The following is a 25,332-nucleotide window of genomic DNA, read 5'->3' on the forward strand; positions in this document are numbered from 1 at the left end:
AAACAGGGAGTTGTAGAGAAACAGGATTACAGTGCCGCCTAACCATTATTAAACTGAGTACTGTTCACGTTTTTGCTGTTTGCTTTTGATTTTTCTTCACATGTCTGTGATCACTGAGGTGTCGCTTGAGATTGGAAAGGATAAAACTGGGGAGCAGTTCTGTCATCGAAGATGACCACGCTGACATTCACGAATTCAATATTTCTTCGTATTTTTTTCTTTGTTTTTCCGAAGGTCGATGGGTGTGTCGTTGAGCTTCGCTAAAAAGCCGAAAAGAATGTTACCGTGCCTATGCATGTAGCCTTCATCGGTGTCGCACAAGCCGCTGTGCAACCGGGGAAGTCCTTAAAATTCCACAAAGTTCGTAGCTTTTGTACTTGCGGGGGAACGAAAATTATGATCTATCTGAGGACGTCAGTTTCTATTTTGCACGGAAGACAGCGCGAAAGAAACATGAATAGGCAAATTTACACTCTGCGCATGCCTCTTTTCCTGTTTCCTACTCGGCACCGCGTAGTGGAGCGAGACATCCCGTGCGAAGTAGGGATTCGGCCCACCGGTCGCGGCTCATTTGCTCTCTTCCCGAAAGTGAGATTGTCTAATACGTCATGTCAGAGCCCGTTGAGCCTTTCTTTTTTTCAGCTCGGAACGGGAAAAGCCATTCTTACGATCTCTTAATGCCCGCATAGCGTTTTCCAGCTCTTGTTCAGCTTGGTTGTGAATCCAAGCTGGCACGCGGATTCTTGTCGTATGTACTGCGCGCGAGATGTAGCCGCTTGAAATTAATCGTACTTCGAGGCCTATAATGCACGAATTTCGAGAGGTTCTTATAGTTTCCCATTGCAGCCTGATACTGTCCTATTTTTATTTTCATTTGGACGTGTGCGTGCGTGCATGCGTACATGTGAGTGTGTCCCGCGTGGTTTTTCTTACCTTGAAGAAGGTGCGACTTTGCGCTTGCTCCATTTTAATGAAACGAAATGGAGCTCGTTAACGCTAGGTACGGCTGGCGAATTCGTGAGTATAGAGTGCAGCCTGCGGATGGCTACGGCTTTGAAGTTTCTGCGTTAACGTACCGCGATGTGTATATACTTGGGATACAGTTGGTGCATTACCACGATAGCAGATGCAGCCGGTATCATGAGATTCAATGACGGTAGACGAGTGTGGTAACGTCCCCGAAAGACGACGAAACTTCATTTGTGTTACCCTCATTTGAGAAGCACTACGGTTGCTTTTGTACAGCGGTGAGAAGAACGACATTTCTGTCCCGAAATGAATTGGTGGTGCGCTTATGAAATGTAAGAACTTACAAACTTACAGAGCGAATTGAGTGCTCTCTTACTTTTGAACATATTTCAGCAGGATGACCAGTTAAAATGCAAATAGCTGTTTGGTGAAATGGAACGACCTGATGAGAACCAGCGACATTATCCGAAAGTATGCTCCCAAAGTATCCATAGTTCTAGTCTTCCTTCAGTCGCAGTAACACCCTTTTATTTATATCGGTGCTGGTGCTGTAAGATAACTTCTGGGACAGGCTTTGTTCCACTAACGGCAGCCACTACATATAAAAGCTAAGGGCCCGTACTCACGAATTATTCCGTATAAGCATAGGCCATGCGTAAGAGCAACGTACTTTACAATCATGCTAGAGACCTAATTACCTGGGGATGCAGCTGTCCAATTAGAAATTGTTATAACGGACAAAAGAAGTTGTAAATTCGGTCCCAGATTTTCGCGTGTTGGTTGTGCCACGCATAACTATGCAACAAACAGTGTATGGGCCGGGAAATATATCGAGCATTCGTTTGTCAGAACGTGGCGCGTCAGCGCTCTTGAAATGCGACCATCTTTAATGTTGTGTCTAAGCACGATCAGTGCTTCGAATTAACGGACGTACATAAACAGCGCTGTTTACTACGTCAGCGGACATAAATGCCGAACCTTGTACACAGCGCGCGCCACCAGCAGGCGTGCAGGTCGACACAACATTATCCCATCATAGACGTTGGAGCGCCACGCAAGACGCCTTTGCTCGCACGCACGCCGTCCAATCCCGTCGCGTGCTGTCTCTGTGATGATGCACATTCCGGGCATTAGAAGCGCGATGCGTATGTAAGTAACGCCTGTCGGCCGCTTATGAAAGCCCCAATCTGGACGAGACACTGTCTCAGACACTGATCTGGCGGCGTTAAGTGACAGCGTGATAGGTAGCCCCTGCGCCTTCCGAGGACTAGACAGGAGGCATTCGTCGGAAGCAGGTAGGTTGCCGCCTAATGCGTCTTACGAGTACCAGTGTTCGAATAATGACGCGGGCTGATCGTGCTATATGTCAGTGCGGGAGATAAGCAACGTTCGGTAAGAACCAGACTGGTGCATCGGATAGAAGGAAAGATGGAGATAACTGAGAGGCAACACAGCCTGACGTCGCCCCCCAGAACGCCAACTGTGGTTTAGGAGATATATAAAGGCAAAGGAAAGCCAGGTAGGTAAGGTAGAGGATGTCTGAGGTTGGCTAGCTGATGCCACGAAAAGGGAAAAGGGTTTTGAAATGGGAGAGAAAATAAATAAAACTAAAGAAGTTACGGATGAACGGCATACGACAAGAGGGGGGGGGGGGGGGTTCTGTTACACAGTCTATCGAACATAAAGATTAACACAAGATACTCCGCAATTGTCTGATGACAAGTTAGGTTAGGCATGTATACTGTTGTGAATTGGAACTTCAACTGAACTGAATTGTAAATTTGCACTAAGCAGGTAATGAAAACTGCTTATGTGACTTTGCTCACAGAAGGACCTCGGCGAATGCATGAGCTTTGCTGAAGAAAACAGAACGGTACTGAGATCGAGGCCATTGGAAAACTCTGGTTTGGGAAACTATAAGTTAAGCGAAGAGCGACCCTTTTTCACAATCACCGAGCAACTGCTTCCATAATAAGAGTCCTAGCGAATGGTTATTTACCAGTTGAAGGCGTCGCCTGCTGGAGCCTGTACTGCGACAATTGTCACGACTGGACTGTCATGACATTGGGAGTTCCATTTCTGTGAAAGCGGCGTTAACGAATCTCGCTCTGCAGCGCGGCCAGGAAAAGCACGCAACTGCAAGAATGGACGAAGCAAATGAAGCTGTGAAACAGTGAGAATGAAGGACAGAACGAAAGAAAAGAAGATAGACATATAGCACAAGATAAAGGAAGGCTCCCCATCGTCGTTGCGCCTGTCGCAGCTCTTGTCTCCACGTGGGCGCTTCCCGAGGAAAGGGGAGACGAGACGGGATCTCCGACGGGTGGGCATGCACCTGCCTTTGTGACGGCCAAGACAATGTGGCACTGATGAGGCACGCGCACACAGTCTCTTCCTCTTTGAGCCGACGAGCTCTCTCTCTTTTTCGCCGTCGAGGACGGCGTGGGTGGTGGATGGCAAAAGGAAGAGCAGCTGCTGCTGCTGCTGCTGCCGCTCGACCGTCTGTCTCTATCCTGCAAGACGACGCAACGCAGCAAAGGAAAAACTCTCGCCCCGAGGACGACAAACAACGTTTCACATTAGCGCTAGACAATGCTCGACAATCACTGGCCCCCATTCCCTGGCATCCCTTCCTGCCCGGTTTCTTTCCCCTCTATTCCGGCTTTTCCCTTGGCTTGTGCCCCATTGTCGCCAGCTTCTGCTCTTGTCCGGCGGCCAGGTGGGTTCATCCGTTTTCGACGTGTACTTGCTTGCTTGCTTGCACGCGCTTTGTCCGCTATCTTTCCCATTACAACGTTCCTGGGTTCCTTAGCTAGGCGTAGCACGTGCGTGGTTCCTTCCCCGTGTATATAAGGGCCTCCTCAACCACCTGAAAGCCATTCCCGGTGCAACGAAGCTTTTTTTGTTTCTACAGCAGCATAATCTTTACATTGTATTTATTTTTCGCGCGCTTCGTTTATTGTGTGGAATGAACTTTGGCTTGATGTGGTGGCATGTGTGTATCGATTATGATCGATTCACGATGCTGTCATAACTTGTACGGCTCAGCTATCTCTGGTTTTGTGATTTTTCCACGAATGCCAACGCGTTTAGCATTAGAACGCCATGGCAAGGGCCCATATATCTGCGAGTGAATCAACTTGTCTTACTTCCTTCTTTTGTTGGCATAAACTCAACCAACTTCTCGAGTAGTGTGGGCGGTCAGACGCGGCGGCTGACGGTCGGGTATACTTTTCAAGAAGGTTTCAAAAAATGTGTACGCGCTAAGGCTTTCTAGCCGAAACTAAGGATACTTTCGTGCGAATTTTCCCGAACTGATTCGACAACCAGAGTGCATTCCTCGGGAACCTAAAACACAAGGCGTCGTAAGCCCGTAGCGACCTCACCGCACGGTTCCGCAGACTTTGTGCGCGCCGGCCGACACCGCTGATGGCGGCAAGAAAGACACGCGCCGGGTTGCCGGGCGCTCCGCCGTGTGTGTCAGGAGAAAACACAGGCGCGAGCGACGGCGCTAATTGGTCTTTTGTGAGCACACGGATCAAGTCTCCCGCCGCCCGCGTCAGATGCAGCGGCGCGGGCGCTAGATGATGTTTGCGATGGCCTACAGCTTGCGTGGAAGAAGCCGACGCCTGGGACGCCCGGCGGTTCGCCAGACGGAAGGGTGGGGGGGTAGGGGGGGGGGGAGGTTAGACTGGCGGGGTAGTAAAACGCGCTCTACTCTTTTGGTTTTGTTTGTTCGCTTTATTCCCTCCGTGCTCTTCCGTTTTATGATGCCCACGCGCAGGCGAGCTCTGCCTTCGTCGGGCTGTTGCGTGCCCGCGTGACCCTTGATTGTGTTTGACGTTTAGCCGAGCTGGAGGAGGAGGAGGGCTGGGAGTGGACCGTACGGGAAGCGGGCGTCGGGAGACGAGTTCGGCGGCGCCTCCTTCCTCTGTTTTCCCGAAGAATGGAGAGGAAAACGAGAGAGCCTCCGCTTTGCGCTCACGCGCGATTGCTTCGCGGCTTTGCTGATGAGCGCGGCAGCGGCGGATGGAGTTCGTGCCGTTGTTTGGTTTCGTGCCTCTACGGTGCGTTTTGGGCACGGCCGCCGTCTCTTGGGGATCGCGCGAGAGGCAATGGGCGTGATGTTTGGGTGTTTTTGTTTCGGCTGATTGGGTCGCGCCGTTGTGGCGCTCTCCACAACTTCTTGCGTTTCTCGGGGGGAGAAGGACGCGTGACGATAATTGCCTCGGAGTTGTATCGCCACTGGTACTTGCAATCATCATTCCTACTTCGTAACGCATTGCTTCCAGTCCGATTTTCGTGCTTTCTCCGGGGCTCTTTTGAAGAGAACACTCTATGAAAAAAAAAAAAAAAACGAAAAGGAGATTGGCCGTATAGGCTTCAGGAATTCGAGAGCCTAATTTCTCCTTTGTATTTGGAGAAACAAAACAAGAAAACTACGACGTAGGAACAGTAATCAAAACTTTTTTCCGTTTTTCGTTCACAGCGGTGTCTATACATATGACGCGGAAGATGGATGGGCGTTAACGGGACCTTCTTTTATTATGGGCACACCAGTGACACCACTTGAACATACTATCACCACTATCGTGTCGTTAGCGCGCAGACTCTTGAACATCGTCTTGCGTTTCAGGGAAGACATTTATCCCGGCGTATTAGCGTGAAGCAGCTACTTCCAATGTCTCTACGAATGGCCCTGTTATGCTACCTCAGTTAACAGAGGATTGCAGATACCATAACTATTAGCGTCTATCTGGCATCTCATCAACGTCACGACCGTCGTCGCCATGTCAGAAGTCGTCATGTAAACTGCAACAGAGCCGTGTTTAGTCGAGTTTGGCGTGTACCTCTGTTATCTTTTCTTACAGTGTAGGGTAGACTACTGTCGGACCTGGCTATTATTACTCTTTCCTTCTTGTCATCCTCTCAACCTTGACACATTTCCTTTCTTCCTGCGTTCCCGCTAAGTGATATAAAATATTCTGTACTTCAAGTGAACGAGCGATGGCGAGTTTTGAGCGAAGGTATAAATGGTTATGACAATTAGCGTTATACTGCATATACGAGAATAGCCACAGGGAATTTTCCTGAGTGAACAAAGAGAAAAAATTCATCGACCAGTTGCCGAAACATGCTAAGAAAACTAACTTTCTTTATTTACTTAAGATACTCATAGTCGGGTGAGCTCCTTAATGGAAATGACTATGGAATGCCAGTATATTATTTAATCACTATGGAAACATTTTTTTAGTGTTCTGCTATGTAACATGGTTTTTCTAGGTAAAGTGGGTCAAATGTAAAACCGAGTTAGAAGAAGGAAGGGAATATCTACACAAACAGCACACAAACGATATGCCATGTGGAAGATACAGAAGCCAAACAAAACTTTTCTGACGTTTTTAGTCGTGCGTTCGAAATCCCTGCTTCCCCATCCCAAAAAATCTTTCTTATATATAGGTTTTCTAGACAAGTTCCTTATACAACAAGTGGGCGGTTTTTCCTAACCCAAGCCATTTGGGAGAAATTCGTTTTTCAAGATAACGTATTGAGGACGGCCTTCGCCGCCGCCAAATATAAAACACGCAGGAATATGGATGCGGTGAATCTCACTATTTAACAGTAACACTTAGAAGTTGCATGGTACACGATAAACTGTAGAATGCGCCATCAGCCTGTGTACCGGCAGGGACATTTCTTTCGTCCTTACGGAGCACGCAATCACACACTGAAAGTTCAACTACCGGCGCACTAGCGATACTTGAAAGCAAACAAGAAAGCGAGACGGAGGCCTGGAGGTCCTCGTGCCGAGTTTCTGCCTTTTTGGTCTTGGAAGAAGAAAAAAGCCAGGATTGACGAGACGTGGTCTACTGGTGTCCCAAAACCTAGGGACTCTCCTTTCTTTGTCCCTAGAGAGCCGCTGTCTGCTGGAGCGTGAACGCACGAGTGCCACGTCAACGGAAGAAGACTTCCTCTTCTTCCTGCAGCGCTCTCTCGGCGCGGACAGCGACTCATTAGAAGCCCGCCAGGCCACTGTAACCCGCTAGTGTTTGTTGCCCCGCTTTCCGCCCCCCCTCCCCCACTCCACCCCCACCACCCAGCGATTTCGTCCCGTTGTGTCCAGCCGGGGTTCATTAGTAAGCTCAGTGTCTCCGCGGTCTCGGCTAATTGGCCAGCCGTGGAGCGATTCCTCATTCGGGATGCCCGGCGGAGTAATCTGCGAGTGTCTACGGCCACCGACGCTGAGGCGCGGCTAATCCTTCTTCTGAGAGTTGGCCTTCATTAAGGAGAGAGCCTTCGCCGAAGACATGCTATTGCGAGCCAAAGCACAAAAATTACCATTAACAACTTCCTCTCTGTCGGTAGAAAGTGAAAGAAAATTTTGTTTACTAAATTTCATCGAAGCTGTGCGCAAATGTTGTGATACTTTCTCGGTAGACGTAAAGGTTTTAGACGAGCGCACTCAGCTTCTCTCTCTCGCATACCTGTGATGAGGCGGTTGCTGCCACGCAGTGACGACTCAACAAGTGATAACGCGCCGGGGCAAAGGTGTAAGCCGGAACACAATGAGACGTCACTGGTTTTCGCCCCATCTTCTCTTAATTTACTTTTTTGTACATCTCCCAAAGCACTTCCGTAGCATCCTTACTGAGGAGACCACGTAGGTTTGATAAAGGAACAATATGTGAGTTTCAAAAGCTAGAAGTTATTGCTTCGTGCAGCCGTTTACAGAAGTAAGCTGTGCTAGAAGCCTGCTCATGAAGACGTCGCCTGCTTCCCATTCGTACATCAGCACCTATCGGAATTTCATCGCGGATGCTGCCCGTTTCACACAATATGTTCGCGACGCAGAGTTGTTATTCCTAAAGCTTTTATCGGTTGTATGTTTTCCCCGTGAAGGCTTATAATGTATTTTCCTTTTCTGCAAGCGGACATTTCATTGTGTGTGGGATCTCAGGAACCTACTGTAGCATGTCACTAGTTGTACAGGCCGTACAGTGAAACAGTGCCAAGTATGTCCTATGCCACTTTCGTCGCCGCACTTTACACTCAAACTCGATATATGTGACCCGAAAACATGGCTGGGGCTGCTGGGAGCATCTAAAATATATTTGGTATCGTTAAAAATAATCATTTTTTAGTCTTCGCCAATCTTGCACGTGTGGTCAACCACACAGTTCTTCAAAATTCACATTGGGCTACATATTTCAATTGCAAAATTGAAGCTGTGCATTAGGGACGGCGCTTGGGCTTAGCAAGAGCCCTGACTATAGTGCCCATTTTGAAATATTCGTCCCCAAAATCTGCAGAAGTTGCACTGGCGTTACAGTTAGGATTATCCCAAACAGCTGACGCACGTTTGTGGGAATCTTTTCGTTAGAACGCTGGCTTATTTCGTAGCACACTGGCCGGACATCTCAAAAGCGGTGCTAGTTTAACGATTTGTGCTAGGCAAACTTGACATCACTACTACTCGTGCTTAATTTAGCAGTTACACTATGTGCCCTAAGATGAATGGTTAGAATTTAATTAGCGAGCTGCTTAAATGGTCACCTTAACATTTCGATTTCTCAAGCTGAAGATTTCTGGCTTTTCCAGAAATGCAACTGAGAAGGCAGAACAAACAACGCCATCTGTCACAGGCGATTCTATAAAAAATCTGTCCACGTTCAAAAAATATATCGGCATGTTAGATGTGATTTTATTTCACTTCTACGCTTTTTTAACGCATTTATTTATTTATTTCTAAATTTATAGGGTTACTTGTACGCTGCGTGTTCTTTGCTTTCGCTCTTTTAAGGCGGCTTTCGCTTATGACATTTAAGGGTCAGGGGAAGCACCCTGGTAAGATGTCCTTGCTTATTATATGTTTCTTGCGATGGTCGTCGTTTCTTACCTGACTTAAGATAACTATTTTATTTATTCCTTTCAGGTACTACTCCCAGTGAACACTTCGGCACGTGGTTGTCTTGGTAAGCAAATCACTTCATCTCTTTGTCGCGGTGTAGTGAGTAGAAAATCTCTCAAGATCAACGGAGATTGCTTTGACGACTGCTACCTCCAGTTGGTCATCTCTGGCTGAGTAGCACGGTGTTTATGCCTTACTGGTTGTGTGCTTGGGATCTACATCACCTAACAAACCGCTTATTTTGGCTTCTGGATGAAACTGAACTCGTAGTATAGCTACAACTGTTCGTAGTGAACGGAATAAAACAACGATCGTAATAAGATAGCAGGAGGATTCTGTATCTTGCATCAGCCGGTGCTTCAAAAACCTACGAGATTTGTTGTTTTATTGCCAACTTGGCTTCAAGTACATTGCGCTAGGTGAGCTTGATTTCAACCATGACGGACCCCTCGCAACCTACTATGCTGGTTACTGTTTTTTGCTGGCGTATTATAATAGAGCATGCATATAGTTCCCAGGAAGATGTCAAGCATCAACCGACAAGGCGCCGGCCACAAAGGATTCTGAACAGGTACGAGCAAAGCCATCAGCTATCTAACTGGTAGATTACATTTGTGAACTTGAGGAGTGGTGTTGGAGATCTTTCCTTCAGCGTTTTTTCTACGCCTGCGACAATAAAGTCTCTTGCTGTCATTTTTTTTGTCATTGAGTTCCGGAGATGACAAGGGTGTACGCAGCGTTCAATATACGCAAATTTTATTTTTAGTAGCCTTTATAGATTTTTGTAGTTTCACTATCAACGCCATCGTACCTTTAGCAACTCGCAAGTCGGAGATATCTAGGCAAACATTTTTATTCCTCACGTTCTTGCGTCTACTGTGCACCGAATAAAGTTCTTTCACTCACTCACTCACTCATCTACATAATTTACGCAGCTTACGTCAGCCTGTTTTTTCACGGTGACAAAGGGTCGTAAATGCCACAGAGTGCTAATAAAACGCTTGCAAGATACATACGTGGGCAATATACAATTACCATAAAATTACCTTGGAAAAAAAAATGCAGTGTTGCTTCATCCCCGTAACAAACAGTTTCAGCTATCCCCCAATTATTAATAAAACATTGAAATAGAAATAGTACAATCATTCAGATCACTTGGCGTATATTTCTATTAAACTATGACATGGGACTGCGGAGTAGATCACTTAGCAAGTTGTCTTGAGCTGAGGGTACTATGCGTCGCCATTTTAATTATCTCCTCACATTCAATACTTCGCTTTTATGTAGTTTAATGCACTCTTCTTTAGCTCAATATCAAATTCTTGCCTTGTAAACAATTTTAACTGGAGGCATGCATGAATTTTCAGCATTACAAAATAGAGCGGTACGCCTAGTCTCCAGAGCACAGTATCTCTGCCGCAAATCTAATTTGTTTTCAAGCATTAGGGATATGAAAATTGTACCCTTGCTCAACTGTGGGCTTTGTCGCTTATACAGAGTCGGAAAATTTAATAATGATGACACGCTAAGAAAGCTGTCATCCTTACAGCTGCATATCTCCGTTTACAACGTACGTAAGCCACAACTTTGGAATGTCAACAAGGAAAGAACTGGCTACGGCGACCAAATGTTAAAGTTTTCTTTACCAACACGGTTAAACTATATGCGTAGGGAAAATGGCCTAAATGTATTTGTTCAGCGTTCAAAATAGTTACGCAAAATATTTGTAAAATGGGATGTGTTGCTGTGACGAGTTCGCGTTTGTTCTCTTTTGTTAAATCGCTATGGCATACCTGTTTGAAAAAGCTGAGCGAAATTTCTCCGGGACAAGTTTAGAGCATCGCACGTGAAATGCGAAGGTTGTGGGTGCGATTCCCACCTGCGGCAAGTTGTTTTTTTTCTTCCACTTTCATTTCGATTAATTTATGGTTTCTTTATTTCATTTATTAACGCACAATTTCCCCTATGTTTTCCTTGTTTTCCTATATATATATATATATATATATATATATATATATATATATATATATATATATATATATATATATATATATATATATATATATATATATATATATATACACTTAAACCCTCTATTTACCTCTCTTGTATAGAATGTCGGCCACAGGGCATGGAAATATAATGGCTTTTTGCCATTTCGCTTCAGGGAAACTCGTGGGAGCGATGACTCACGCTTGTTCTTTACCTTCATCAGATGTTTGTCCCGGTTTCCGCCTGCTTTGTTAACATTACTTTTTTTATCATACTGGGTCATGAAATAGCTCCAATTCCCTACTCCCCAACATCGCTACACCACCATTGCAGGAGCCACTGGTCCGTGATTTTCCTGGCAGTAGTGTAAAAAACGAATTATTCGAAGCGGCGCTCTTAATGGCGCGCCACAGTCGTGTTTGCTCTTCGCCGGTTCAGCGTAGAGCTCGCGAAGGAAAATGAATATTAAAAAAAAAACACGACTAGCTTTTTTTTCGACTGTTTAATCACACGCTTAACAAAAGAAACTTCAATCTAACCCTGCTTATTCTCTATATCTATCTCCACTGTTGTTGACGGTGAAGCGGATGCGAACATTGTGCCCTGCAGGCGGAATATTCCGGGAAAAGTTCCAACTTCCGCAACACCGGCGAGCAAAAATTTTCAACGTGGCGCTAAATGAAAATCGGGCGTCAAATTTTACGCATGAGGTTCCCACAGTCTGAGTGTAACAAAGACGGGTTTAATATGATCTGTGATGAGCCATAGTTAATTTGACAACGCTGCTAAAGCTGTTTGTCCACTGGGCTGGTGGGCATGTGTTATTGCAGTATGTTTATAAATCCAGGTAAAAAAAAAAACATAACGTATGCATATATTTTATTGCACCTACCATGTTCACGTAGCACGATGTCTTGCTTGTTGTTTTTTTTTTCATCACAAATATTGCTTAGCTGCTGCTGCGTTTCAAGTGATGTGGTGCTTGATTTATTTGTTAAGAGTTGTTACCGCCCGATTTGAAAGTGCACCTACAGTTTTGAAGGAAGTTTCATTGGAAGATGGTGCTTCAGTTTTTATTAGGCAAGAAGTTGTTACTGCATGGTGGCTTTTCTTCCCGCCTTTTCCTTTAGATATGCTGCCGCGCCCAATAATAAGAACACCTGATCTTTCCAAGCTGCAGCGGTCGTGAAAGTTGCGTCGTGCGACTGAAGTTACCACTGCCAGTTTACTGGGGCTGGTAAGTGCGGCTTTTAAATGCAGTAACTAAGACTATAATCATAGATGGGTTCTCTTGGAATTTTTTTACTCGAAGGAGTTCTCTGCCGAGCTCCTGCGAAAATATGTGCCATGTACGTACGTCACACAATCATTGCCATGCCAATTTCCTGGATTTCCCGCAAGATGGCGATACTTTGCCGTTTTGTGCCAACCTAATGGTTAGGGAAATAGGCAAAGAAAGTTTAGAAAACTTAGCTTTATTAAAGGAATTGTGCTCTTGGGGACGTATATTTCATGCAATTGGGATATTTAGGTATCTTTTGTTTTTTCACTGAGTAATTCCGTGGAAAGCAAGGCCTGCAACTTGGACACCTATAACGGCCTATAACGGTAAACTGTACGGCAAGATAACTTAACAGCCAGCCAGCAGCCACCGTCATGGTAGTACGGGCAGCCTTGTTTACATCAAGTGTGATGTGTTACATGTGATGTACTTTATATTGTACTTTTCGTTCATACCACAGTTGTAAGCGTGCCTACGGGTCAATAAATTTCCTTGTCAGCTCGTACGGAAAGTTTCGCTTTAAAAGCAGGAAAAATATTTAAAAAACCGGATCTGTTACAGGTACAAGTAATTGTAGAAGGTAAATATTGAGCTGTTAAGGAATAGAGAAATGATTAAGGAGATATAGGTAACATGCTTACTTAGAAGCATGATTACCTGATTAGCTCAAGCAGGCTAGGTGACTATATGTTACCAGCCCATTTCGAAGGGGACGCCAACAAATCATCATCATCATTATCATCATTGGCGTGAGGTGATGGGAACTGAAAGGAGTACTGTCGGAGAAGAGTAGCACGACACGAAAGGAGGTGGGGGGTCCGGAGGATCGGTTGAAAAGGGGACGGTGGAAGAAAACGGCTCGCCCGCCCGGCCAAGGTCGCTCGATTTTCACTCCACGCTTGCGTTCAGTCCAGAGATTACACTCAATAAGTGCGTTTGCCGACCGCGCATCTGCTGACCTTTAAACATGCGTAAGGGCGCGCGCGCGCGCAATGGCGCCGGAGCTCTAACGACGCAGTTTGTACACATACGCACTCACCATCGCGTCGGATGGGCCTAGGACGCCTGGTAGCCACCGGGGTGCTGTTTACGCAGCGCAGCCGCACAGGCGTCGCGTTCCTCCGTATCGCAGTCATTGCTTCGCTCTTCGAGCTAAACTGTAATTAATAAAAGATTGCGCACGTTCATGAAATTGTATTTGTGAATGCGCAACAAAGCTTTCATTGCTTCTTACAATACGCGTTTCGCTGCATTTTCGTGTTATTACCAATTCCCCTGCAAGAAGCATGAACCAGTTTTCTTTGTTAGTTCTTAACGTGCATGAAATGTGTGACGCATTTGTCGCTGTACAGTGCTGTATGCAACTTAAAAAAATATGTAGAGAGACACGAGGCAAAGAAGTCATATTACCAGAGTGGCACCGGCCTGGCTCCTGGACATTCAGTAGTCTAGAAAAAAAAAAAGAAAAACAAGAGCACTCCATCAAAGGTAGAACTATCAGTTGATTCAGCCCGCAGCCGTTTTATCTTGGTCCCCTCGTAATCGCTCTCTCCAGTCCAGTCACTTTGTTAGCGTCAATAGTAGGGGAAAGAAAGATAGACTGCGTCGAATTTCGTAGACTACTATGTAGCTAAAAGAAGCCGCCTCGTGGCATAAAAAATATTGCCGGTGAAACATACGGTTCTAGCCCTGATTCTTTTCAATGTATCCAGAAAAAGTAAAATATTTATTTGCGTAATACGTTTGATAGGTTTCTAGTGTCTGAGTTTCTTCGCTTACCGTTTCAAACAGTGAAGGGATCAATCCATGGGCGCTATCCCACAAGCCGGTATTTGTGCCACACTGTGCCTCGGAGAATTTTTCTTTGAATGTGGGCTTCAAGCTTCCGCATTCTTTCTCTATTTCTTTAAGAGGAAGTCGCGAACTGTGCACACTGAAAATCACGCGCCTTGTAACAGCGTCAGTTACAAATATGAAGAATATTAAAGAACTTGAAGTAAGGGTTCCGTCAGGCGCGCTGGAGACAAATACCATGTGTCGGTTGCATTTGCCTTTCGTAGACTGATACAAATGCCACGCAAATGGCATTTTCTTTTGCTTGTCCGAACCACGCCTCGCTGATTTTGTTTTCGTAAAAATATAAAGAAGGGCAGCACTTGCTTTCGAACTTTAACAATTTGTGAGTGGGTTTTGTCCTCAATATAACCAGACTATACCTTCGGCATCGGAGCGTTATTGAATGTCAAAAGAAAAGTTTGTTGATGGGGATTTCGAGTTTTTTTCATAACTTGCGCGAACCCAAGTTATTACCTAGAGCTTTGTTTTCGTTGCTCAGGAAGGCGAAGTATTCGCTTTCACATCCTTCGGATTCCGTAACGGCGCTTCATAATCACCAACAGGGCATCTCAGCTCGACTGCCCAAAACGAGTGCCTTTCCGAGCAATCTCCAACTAACACGTTTCTTGCGGCAGCTGACTTCGTGCCATGCCTGCGAGTTTCCTCATCTTATCTCTCCACCTATTCCATGCCCGTCAACGACAGCGTCTCCGTACTTTTGATGCCCACTTTTTTATTCGAGTCAGATAGACCACAAGTCAACTGATCCACGCTTTACACAGCCTGCCTAACTCTACTCCACCTCGTGATCTCAACTAAAATATCAGTTTACCCCATTTGCTCTATTATATGCACCGCCCTCTTTCGGTCTCCTAGAATGATGCCTATAATTTTTGTTCCATCGTTACAGCTTCTTAGTTTCTGCCTCAAGTTTGTACGTCATCAGTTAGGGTTCGTAGACTCTACTAATTTGATACTTTAATTTTGGAGGAGTGCCGACCATATGCTCTCCAACCCGGTAACGAACTTCGCGCCTCGATAAAAGGCCCCGAAACTTTCGCCCCGTTCAACCTTGCGCTGGGAAACTTCAGTCAGTGTGCGTCTTTAGTGCACCCGCAGAGGCGGTATTGATAGCTCGCATCCTGAAATAGAAGGGCTGAAAACCATTACTCACCGGGCCTCTGTAGCAGCTCTCGCGTTCGCGCATTCTTTTTCCCGCGACACCGCCTTTCAGTATACGAGGCAAACTCTTCACTTGCTGCTGTTGTAGTCGCTGCAAAACAATCGGGCTGTCCCTCGCGAATCTCCCGAACTAAAGGAGTGCGTAACGGGGTGGGCTCCACGGTGCTTCAATGATTCGCTCAGAATCTGGCATTGTAAGTGAGCGGAATATGAAAGCGTGGTACACGCTTCAGTTTAGGGATAAAGGTGCCTTTTTTTTTCTCTTTAGATATGGACAGAAGACCCCCTTCTTCGCCCATCCTTAACTGTTCAGCTTTACCTCGAGAGCCCACTTTGGACCCTTCCCACTAATTAGTTCGATACAGTGTGATTTACCTGTCTCGGTCATCGTAATTCCAACACAGCTGCAGTTTGGTGAACTTATGGTTGCTCCCCTGTACAATAAAATGCGCATTTCTTAATCATGTTGTTCTAAATGTTAGTGTCTACATAGGGAAATACGCGAGCCGCCCAGTGATTTAGAGACACCGATGCTTGACTTGCGTGATGATCGCTGTCAGCATTTCTCGACGTGCACTCGCCTATTGGAATACGATACACGATCGGCCACCTAAACCAACCCTTTCGAACCCGTATGCTAAAGCTTGTGTAGGCTGCACAGAACTAGCCAGACGCGCGATAGCGTGCTAAAATAGCTTCCCCTTCTCCCGACGTCGTCCGTCATCTGGCCCGGACTGGGAATGCTGGACGCTTTGAATCGCTGAATAGGGGAGTTTTCGGCGCTGATAAATGGACTGTGACAATGGTCAACGCCGCGATGTCATGCGCGCGCGCGCGCGTTCGGGCCCGAGTTTGCGCCCAGCGTCCTCACCTTCTCTCGCCTCACCATGGAGGGACCCTTCGACCCGTCGCCACGGCGTCGCCCGCCTCTCAAAGCGAGGGCACGCGGCGCAGCGTTCGCGCTTTGAGAAATTGTCCGCCCCCACCTCATAGAATCGCGCCGAGGAGCCGACCTGAAGAACGGAGGTGAGGCGGCTGTCAGCGCATACACCCTTTTCTCCGCCGTATTCCCAGACGCATCCGTTCTGTAGCTATAGTTCTTGAGAAAAAAAAAACACATTATGTTGTTGCCTTAGGTTTTAGAAAGTTTCAAAGCCCTGCTTTACACAGCACTTTCGCAGCGCGCATATGCGCCGAACCGACGCGCAGCTGACACGCTGAAATGAGTTCTTTTGGGAAGCGAGCATCTCCAAAAAAAAAACTTTCATCTGTAGTAGGTCTCCGATTTCGCACAGCTCTTGTCACATGACGTTTTAAAGTATGAAAGTTAAGACACCATTCGCTTATTTCGCGCTCCCTGACAACGATGGCGCCTTTTATGTAGCACTATACATACATCATCAGCGTCCCTTGAAATGTGTATACCGATGTGAGTTAATAAAAAGTAGGGCAGTAGTCAAGTATGCTCCTGAGCTTATGCTGGCTGAAGACTGAACTGTAGCTGCCAACTGTTGGGATGCGTCACACCATGACCTCATCTTTATTGAGCTCTCCTTCCTGCGGAGAAGGTACTCTAGCCATGGCCACTCAATTGAAACCCACAAGCAAACGTTGCATTTTATTGCTTATGTGTGGTCAAACTTAGGATTCTTCTCGATTGAGCACTGAACCACCAGCGAAAGTATGATTATTTATTTATTTATTTATTTATTTATTTATTTATTTATTTATTTATTTATTTATTTATTTATTTATTTATTCATACCTTACAGGTTCCAGTATGTCTGGAGCATCGTGTGAAGCAAGGGGGAGGGGGGGGGGTGGTGTTTCAGCAATAAACAAGCACAAGTAAATGGTACAAGATATAGTAAAGCTCATTACTTTTGAATAGTAAAAAGGGACCCTGAATAAATATTAAAGACGGCGGAAGAACCATTGAAACAAAGCATGTGAGGACGTAACGTGCATGCGTTAGCGTACATGTATACAAAAGAAAAACACATATGAAATGAAGAGACGAAGACGAAGAAGTGCGGAACGGTAGATCTTGTTCTGTGGTTCTTCAAAGTTGTGCGCCTTCTGCATATCAGGAGCTTCCCCGAAGACGTCGTCCTCCAGAATGGAGGATGGAGGACCTCCGCGCCCTCATGGCAAGGCGAGTCCCGCGGCGGTAGCCCTGTCCGTGGGAAACCGCGACATCACCGACTGTAGGCTTCCCGATTCATCTGACAGCTCAACAACGGCAGAGATGGACTCGGACAGTGATTACACGCTAGTCCAATCGCGCCGCTTGAAGCGCAAGATTCGCCGGACGTCAGCAGGCAGTGATTCTACTCATAACAGCAGATGTGACGAACGGGTCTTCTCCGTGGGCTACACCCCAACAACGGAAGGTACGAATATGAATTCGTTGAATAGACAATCACTGACCAAATACTTCGATCGAATAGCCTCAGGACATGTGAGAGAGATCCGCATTAATGCTCGGAAGAACATTCTGACGGTGGACGTGAATTCTCAGGCAGTATTGGAGGCTTTGAAAGGCATTCAAGTGGTTGGCAACATACCAGTTTGCTCATTCCTAGCGTACGGCAAAGATACCTGCACTGGTGTGATATCGGATGTGGACATTGACATAAAGGAAGACGACCTGCGATCTCTATTATCGTCGACAGTACGAATCCTCGACATCCACCGATTCGGCCGCTCCCGGTGCATCAAGTTGGTGTTCGAGTCAGACTCTTTGCCAGCATCGGTCAAAGTAGGTTATGTGAGGCACTCAGTGCGTCCATATGTACCACGACCGTTACAGTGTCACAAGTGTTTCAAACTGGGCCACGTGAGTGCTGTGTGTAAGAATCCTACGTCGTGCCGAAGATGTGGTGGTGCTCATCAGGTAGACTCCTGTGAGACTGACGCCATGAAATGTGCAAATTGCTCCGGAGCCCATGAAGCGACATCCAAGGACTGCCCCAAAATGGTAGAGGAGAGGCAAATTCTGAGAAAAATGGTGAGAGAGAACTCCACGCACAAGGAGGCTGCCGATTCCGTCCGCAAGAAAACGCGCCGGTTGCGGCAAAGGCGTCGCCGCTCCCAGAGCAAGCCTCGGGGTAAAGAGGCACTTCCTTTGAGTACTTGGATGCAAACCGTGCCACAGAGAGAGCAAGGCCGGCACACACAAGATGCGCCTCCCCCAGTATCTCCGCGCCCGTCAAGGAATGAGGCGTCATCCAACGTGCGTCCAACCTGTTCGGCTATTGAGTGCCCTTCGCTACCACTGAGGGCTTCCGGAGGAGATACTCCTTCGGCGCTCCCCAAGTGCCGGGAGAGTACTGAAAGGCTTGGAAATGAAAAGGTGATAGACATGCTTAAACAGCTAGTAAACACTATGCGTATGTTACTCTCCGGATTGGCAACGCCAACTGCACTGTCGGTCGTGAAGGCGTTAGATGCTATGGAGCCGCTTTTAGCGGCTCTAAAATAAGGGTATTCATCATGGCTCTCACGATAAAACACTGGACATTGGAACAGAAGATGCATCATTCTGTTATAATGCAATGGAATGCTCGAGGTCTATGCGGCCGCATGTCTGACTTTAGGCAACGAGTATTCAAATACCGCTTCCCAGTGATCGTGATATGCGAGCCAAATCTCACGTCGGAATTTCGCCTTTCCGGATACGTTAAGCTCTGGTCACGTGAAGATGGACCCAAGAGCAAAGTGTTAATGTGTATACGCAGTGACATGACGTTTGTGCGGAACGCGATCACTCCACATGACAACAATGAATATGTGTGTGTGACACTAAAACATAAACTACATGTGTTTTCGATCATCGGCGCCTACATACCTCCTAGACAAGGACTTGAACTATCTTATCTATCCACTGTATTACAAAGCTCCCCAGGCCCTCATGTTGTTATTGGAGACTTCAATGCTCATCATCCTTACTGGGGAAGTGCCGCAATGAACTGTCGGGGTAGGAACTTGATGGACTTCATAGACAGTGAAGGTCTGGCTGTCATCAACGATGGATCTCCAACTTACATCCGCGGCACTACCTACGGAAGTTGCTTAGACCTCACTATTGTATCTCGGAGCCTCCTGCCCTTAGTCAACTGGTGCTTGGACATAGAAACGCATGGGAGCGATCATATACCAACATATGTACAGATGAAGTGGTTTGTGCAATCAACTCCACCTGCTGTACGCTGCACTGATTGGTCCACATTCTCTACATCTGTCGAAGAGTACTGCGGAGACATCACTTCACCATCTGATATAGAAGACATTATTGTATCATCAATGCAGAAGACAACTAAGCTCATCTGTGCACCTACATCCAGAACGGCGATTGATATTGAATATGAACGACTCCGAGCGATCCGTCGTAGAGCGGAAGGGAAGGTTAGGCGAACTCAATCGTCATTAGACCTTGTCTTATGTCGACGAGCTCATCGAAAAATACGGCGTCACCTTCAAAAAATGGGAAAACAACGGTGGAGGACCTTCTGTTCGTCTCTGGATCCTCGAAAGCCACTTTCTAGGATCTGGCAGGTAGTACGAAGCCTTCGTGCCCCTCCTCAGCAAAAACATCCTTTCCGTGCTCTAGCACTTCACCAATGTCTGACGGAAGTGCAGGTTGCCGAAGACTTCTGTAAGAGAGTCACCCGTACTGATGTTACAGCATGTCCAACATTGGATCGACCCGTGCTACCTCCTAAAGATGACCGTCTTGACCTTCCTTTCACGATGCCGGAATTGGAAGCTGCACTAGCTGCGTCTAGACGATCTTCTGCGCCTGGACCTGACGGTATTTTGTATACTGCTCTGTGCCACCTTGGGATGGAAGGTCGGAAAGTCCTGCTGTCATACTATAACGCCACGTGGTCAACCAGTACAGTCCCGAAGCAGTGGAAAACCAGCCGTTTGGTGGCCCTCCTAAAGCCAGGAAAATCGCCTTACGAAATGTCATCTTACCGGCCAGTAGCTTTAGCTAGCTGTGTCGGTAAGGTGATGGAACGGATGGTACTCACTAGACTAGAATGGTTCATGGAAAAGAATGAGCTTTATCCTGAAATGATGACCGGATTTAGACGTGGCCGGTCTGCAATAGATGGGGTCATTGATCTTGTGTCCACGATCGAACAGGAAAAAAAGCGCCACCGACTTGTAGGAGCAGTTTTCTTAGACATAAAAGGAGCTTATGACAATGTACTGCACGAAGCCATTCTTGATGCCCTCAGTAATCTAGGCATCGGCGGCCGTCTCTACATGTGGATTGCAAATTACCTAGATGGTCGTACAGTCTTCATGTCCACGAATGCTGGCGAAACGACAAGACACGCTGTGGTCTGTGGAGTGCCTCAAGGAGGAGTTCTCAGCCCGACCCTTTTCAATGTTGCCCTTATTGGCCTTGCGGAAATAATTCCTGATACAGTACGCATCAGTACCTACGCAGACGACATATGCATATGGGCATCCGCAGTCACGCGACCACAAGTTCGTGCCAGATTGCAGCGAGCTGTTTCTTTAACGTCTCAGTACCTGCAGTGCCAAGGACTGCAACTGGCCCCAGACAAGTGCGCTGCGATAGCGTTCACACGGAAGCTTATGTGTTGGTATCCAATTATGATCAATGGAAATGCCATCCCATATGTCACCCACCACAAATACCTCGGCGTTGTCATTGACCGCGGTGTTTCATGGTCGAAACATGTGGCAATGTTGAAGAAAAAATTAACTGGGCTTGCTCAAGTTTTTCGCTTTCTGGCCGGTATGAAATGGGGTCCATCTGAGCATTCGCTACTCCGGCTGTACCAGGCTCTCTACGTCGGATACATTCGGTATAGCCTGCCAGTTTTATCAAGTATGAGCCCGTCATGTTTGCGTACGCTGGAAAGTGCCCAGGCGCAGATGCTGAAAACATGTCTCGGTGTTCCACGTTGCACCTCAACCTACGGAACAATTGAGGAGGCTCGCGTCACCCCTTTACCTGTCTATCTACGATGCGAACCTCTTCGAGTATTCCTGCGACTGCTTTGCCGTCACGGACGTCATCCCTTATCGAAACTACCCGATATACGGCCGGACTCCACTTTTTCAAGAGCCGTTAAATGCCAAGCATCTGCCATACCAGCATACTTTGCCCCGGCTGACCTTCCACATATGCCCCCATGGGTAATGTCCAAAATACCGGTACGTCTATCTATTCCCGGAATTTCTAAAAAATCGCGAATACCTACCGTCGGCCTCAGACATTTCTCACTTGAATATATGTCGAAAGAATATGACTCCGCGGTGAGCGTGTATACAGACGGCTCGGTCTCGTCGTATGCGTCTGGTGCGGCTTTCGTCGTGCCTGCGCATCAAGTCATTCGACGGTTTCGTCTGCATAACAAGACGACTACAACATCTACGGAATTAGTGGCAATAAGAGAGGCCGTTAAATATATTGTGCGACAGCCTCCTCAAATATGGACAGTTTTCAGTGACGCAAAATCGGCTCTTCAACTACTTAGAGTGGTGTTGAAAGAAAGCGCTTATAGAGTGTTGGCTCTTCAAACTGCCGAGCTCTACACTTTAGCGCAAGAAAACGGCCACCACATCACATTTCAGTGGATCCCTAGTCACTGCGGTATACAGGGCAACGAACTGGCCGACGCCGAAGCGAAGAAAGCACTCGAAGAACGAGAGTCCCTGCTTTCAATTCCCTTTTCAAGAGCGGACGCCAACTGTCTCCTCTCCAGTGTCATCCGAAAATTGACAGCGAAGCACTGGGACAATCCAGATAATCGCCACAGACGACTCCAGAGATTGGACCCCAGCATGAATTTTAGGCTACCACCGAAAATTCAACGAAGCGATGCCAGTCTTCTGCACAGACTAAGGCTGGGGGTAGCGTTTACGCGCGGATACGTGCACCTCATGCGACGCACCGAGTCTCCACACTGTGAGGTGTGCAATGTGACTGAGACTATAGGTCATGTGCTTTGTGACTGCCCTAAGTTTGTGGAAGAGCGTGATAGGTTGGTCAAGGACCTTACGCGTCTCGACAGCGCACCGTTGTCGGAGGATATTATTTTAGGCTCTTGGCCAGACGCTCAGTCGAGTTTTAAGGCCATCAAGGCATTACTGAACTTTTTAAAAATTACGGGCCTGGACTGCAGACTTTGAGCATGCCCAATTGCTTGCCATATTTTCTACATCTTCCTTCTATCGTCATCGTCACCCATCATGCACCTCTTTCTTCCCTCTTTCTTTCCCACTTCCCCTTCCCCCAATGCCGAGTAGCTGGCTAGAGGAATATACCTCAGGCCGACCTCTCGGCATTTCGTGTCATTAAACTTCTTTCTCTCTCTCTCTATCACATATGAAATAAACTTTGTACAATAATAAAGTATTAAAATACAGGCAGAAAACGAGGTTTATGCAATGAAGAATAGTTCCCGTACGGAAGGAAGGCAGCATTATTTCACTTGGCAAAGCACTCGATATATGAGAAGTCAAAGGCATGGCAAAGAATAAATTTAGCTCAGTTCTGAAAACTATTGGGTCACGCATGTTAACTATAGAATCGGGAAGCCCGTTCCAAATTTTAATTAGACGAGGCAAAGCAGAATTGTTAAGCGCTTACGTTCGGCCAGAAGGACGTTGAAAGCATATGCTATTATTTAAATGACTCGAGGAGCGGCGTGGTCTTGCAAGAGCCAGTGTAGTTTGACGGTGACTATATTATTTTGTGCAGTAAGCTGATTAGAACAATATCCCTAAGAGACTGCAGATATAGAAGCCAAATGGATTCTTTTATTTTTGTTATACTAGATAGTCTGTTATAATCATGGGCAATGAAGCGTGCAGCACGATTCTGGGCAGCTCCGAGGGGTTTGATAAGATAGTACTGATGAGGAGACCAGATGGCAGATGCATATTCTAGCTGAGGGGGCACGAAAGTGTGGCAGGCGAGCTTGGGAGTAGTACCAGGTATGCTGTGAAGATTACGTTTGATATAGCCTAAGGTTTAGGATGCTTTTGTGGGTATCTTTTCTATGCGCACTGACTACGATAGGTTTGGTGTGCAATGAATGCCAAGATATTTGTAGCAAATTGTGGTTGAGAGCGCGTCCTTCTTAAGGGAATAAGTAAAGAGGGAATTTGGGAGCTTTGAATTTGTTGGTGTTCACACTCATTTGCCACATCTCACACCAATGCGATATGCGGTCGAGGTCGTGTTGAAGCGCGTTATGGTCATTGCCTGAAATAATTTTTCTGTACAACACACAGTCATCTGCGAACAATTTGATTTTCGACGTTATTTTGGGTGGCAAATGGTTAATGAATATGAGAAATAAGAGAGGACCCAAGACGCTTCCCTGGAGCACACCGGACATAACCTCGCTTAAAGGGGATGAAGTGTTACCGATGACAGTAAACTTCGCGAAATGACAAAAAGTTTCGGAGCCAGGAGACAATTAGGGAATCTGTGATATGTGAGTTTTTCTCTAAGGCAACAATGGGCGACACGGTTGAATGCATGGAAAAATCTATGAATATGCAGTCGGTCTGAGAATTATAATCAATGTTACGAAATAGATCATTAGCAAATTTTATTAGTTGTGTTTGGCACGAGAATCCCTTTCTGAAATCACGATGGTTTTCAAGAAAAGAAATTATTATATCCCAAATGGCTGGTTATATTTGAAACAATTATGTGTTCCAGTAATTTACCAGGAACTGTGGTTAGAGAAGTCGGGCAATAGTTACATACCTTGCTTTTATCTCCAGGTTGGTGAACTGGAATTACTTTACCAACTTTCCAATCATGTGGAATTTCGCCTGTAGATAAGGACTGCTGGCAAATGTGAGAATGAAATACACTTGGTGGGATTAACTTAAGAGAGGGCAAGAAATAAAATTGCTCATAGGAAAGCGAGGAGGTCTGGGTAAGCGAGTACGAACACACTAAATCGCGCCATTCTGCATGGACTGGGAAAGGGAGAAGTGGAACGCTAGTTCACGCATCAGCGTCGAAGAAAGCCAACCTGTCTCCGGAAAGCTAAGAAAGATTCCGTGATCTATTGGGCGAGGTGTAAGGCATTCATTATGCTGATCAAAATGCTCAACCTATACCAACTCGCATAGCTTTTATTTATGCTAATCATCATGACTCATGTCAGTTACTAATGGATTTAGCTCTTTTCGGAGTGTGCATCAGTTCGCCAAGCACAGAAAAGAACGGGAGGCAGAGGTAGAAGTGGGGTGGAAGATTCGTCTCATGTCTGAAGCACAGGAGGGAGTGGCGGTGTAGACGAGGGTCCAAAAAAGTAAGTATACCGGCCACATTCATAATTATTAAGCCACGACATGCAGCTGTATCAAGTAAGTGTTCGTGAATGTTTACATTTGATTTTCTCTTTCTTATTTATTATTGTTCAAGTGAAGCTAACAGAAATTGCGTCTCGTTTTACTGCCATATGACACGCACGTTTTAGCTGCAATAGTATGATCAGACTCCTATTATAACCAGAATCCTATTATAGCCTCGACAAACTTCCCTCGGGCTTCACCACTGCATCTAAACCATTGATACCCTCTTGGTGTCTTATCAGCCCCACAGTATATCTCAGTGTACAAGGAATCGGGAAAGTCTGAGCTGTCGTCACCTGTACTGAAACAACTGTCTCTGCTTCTTCTGCACTAGAGGTACGCGGACAGTGTACACATTTATACTGATGGTTCCACAAACATCAAGTGCTCGTCCGCTGGTGTCGTTGTCCCAGTAAGAGCTATTACCATCAGCTTTAGGACTGACCACCCAACGACATCGACATCTGCGGAGCTAGCTGCTCTTCGCGCTGCACTTTGTTTCGTCAATCGAGAACCACCTCGACAGTGGTCAATCTTCAGTGACTCAAAGGCAGCCCTACAATCTGTGCTATCAGCTCTGCGTCGCGTGCCATACGAACAGCTCGTATTCGATATTAGATGCCTACTCCATACATCACATGAGAAAGGACACCACGTGACGTTTCAGTGTCTGCCAAGTCACTGCGGCGTCATAGGAAACGAAGACGCCGATAATGCCGCTCAGGCAGCTCTTGAAGATACCCAGGAAAAGGCCATGCCACTTTCACGGTCCGACGCAGCCACCAGACTTCGAGTG

At 46.5% G+C, this 25,332-nt stretch overlaps 1 protein-coding gene and 1 long non-coding RNA gene across 2 annotated transcripts in view; one reads left to right on the forward strand and one right to left on the reverse strand.

Moving 5' to 3' along the window:
* Positions 1 to 13,601, reverse strand: part of LOC139057472 (uncharacterized) — a 159,133-nt gene extending 145,532 nt beyond the window's left edge. The window contains exons 1-2 of the long non-coding RNA XR_011512811.1: positions 13,563 to 13,601; positions 13,192 to 13,309 (exon numbers count right to left, since the gene is read on the reverse strand). This is a non-coding gene — a long non-coding RNA (uncharacterized lncRNA). The remainder of the gene's footprint in view (positions 1 to 13,191; positions 13,310 to 13,562) is intronic.
* The window catches only part of LOC139057471 (transcription factor Sox-5-like), an 884,741-nt gene that overhangs the window by 142,337 nt on the left and 717,072 nt on the right, over positions 1 to 25,332 (forward strand). The window contains exon 2 of the mRNA XM_070535789.1: positions 8,903 to 8,942. The gene's annotated coding sequence lies outside the window, so the exon portion shown is untranslated. The remainder of the gene's footprint in view (positions 1 to 8,902; positions 8,943 to 25,332) is intronic.

This window comes from Dermacentor albipictus, chromosome 3, assembly GCF_038994185.2.
Source record: "Dermacentor albipictus isolate Rhodes 1998 colony chromosome 3, USDA_Dalb.pri_finalv2, whole genome shotgun sequence".
NCBI classification, from domain to species: Eukaryota; Metazoa; Arthropoda; class Arachnida; order Ixodida; family Ixodidae; genus Dermacentor; species Dermacentor albipictus.